At 39.2% G+C, this 594-nt stretch overlaps 1 pseudogene; it reads left to right on the forward strand.

Moving 5' to 3' along the window:
- The first annotated feature begins 214 nt into the window (after nt 1–214).
- LOC118239391 lies at nt 215–594 on the forward strand (annotated as a pseudogene).

Raw genomic sequence — 594 nt, forward strand, 5'->3', positions numbered from 1 at the left:
ACCTCATTTTAAGGCTCAGTAGCAACATAAGGCTTGCCATCTTTGCAGGTTTGGAGGTAGGATGCATCTCTTCTTTGAATAGCAAGACTTAGAGTTGTTAGGAAAACAAAAGTAATCTTGTTCAGGGCAGTATCAACTATGTTTCAAAATCCTATATTTTCCCTGTTCCCTCTATCTTGGTACCTGCTGGAAACAGGACTTCTAAAACCTAAATATGTCTGGAAAGCTGTGACGCAAGGCCATGTTTGCTGGCTGTAAGCAAGGTCTCCAGAAACAAAGAGAATATTCATCTCTTCTTAAAATTGAAGGTGTTTATGCCCCAATTGAAACTGAATTCTATTCAGTGTATAAAGCAAAGCAAAGCAAAACAAAACAACAACAACAACACAGTAATTCCTGGAGGCAAATTGAACAAAGCTAGAAAACTGAACAAAGCCAGAGTAATCTGGATAGAGATAACCTGGGCCCATGGAAACTGTGGCATGGTTCATACCAAATTCCAAATTGCAAAGCAACCTTCCTGCTAAGGCCATTGAACACAGAATATATATAATGCTGTAGCCCTCCTGGCTTTACCCTAATGAAAGCAAATAA

Source organism: Cricetulus griseus, chromosome X (genome assembly GCF_003668045.3).
Source record: "Cricetulus griseus strain 17A/GY chromosome X, alternate assembly CriGri-PICRH-1.0, whole genome shotgun sequence".
NCBI lineage: Eukaryota > Metazoa > Chordata > Mammalia > Rodentia > Cricetidae > Cricetulus > Cricetulus griseus.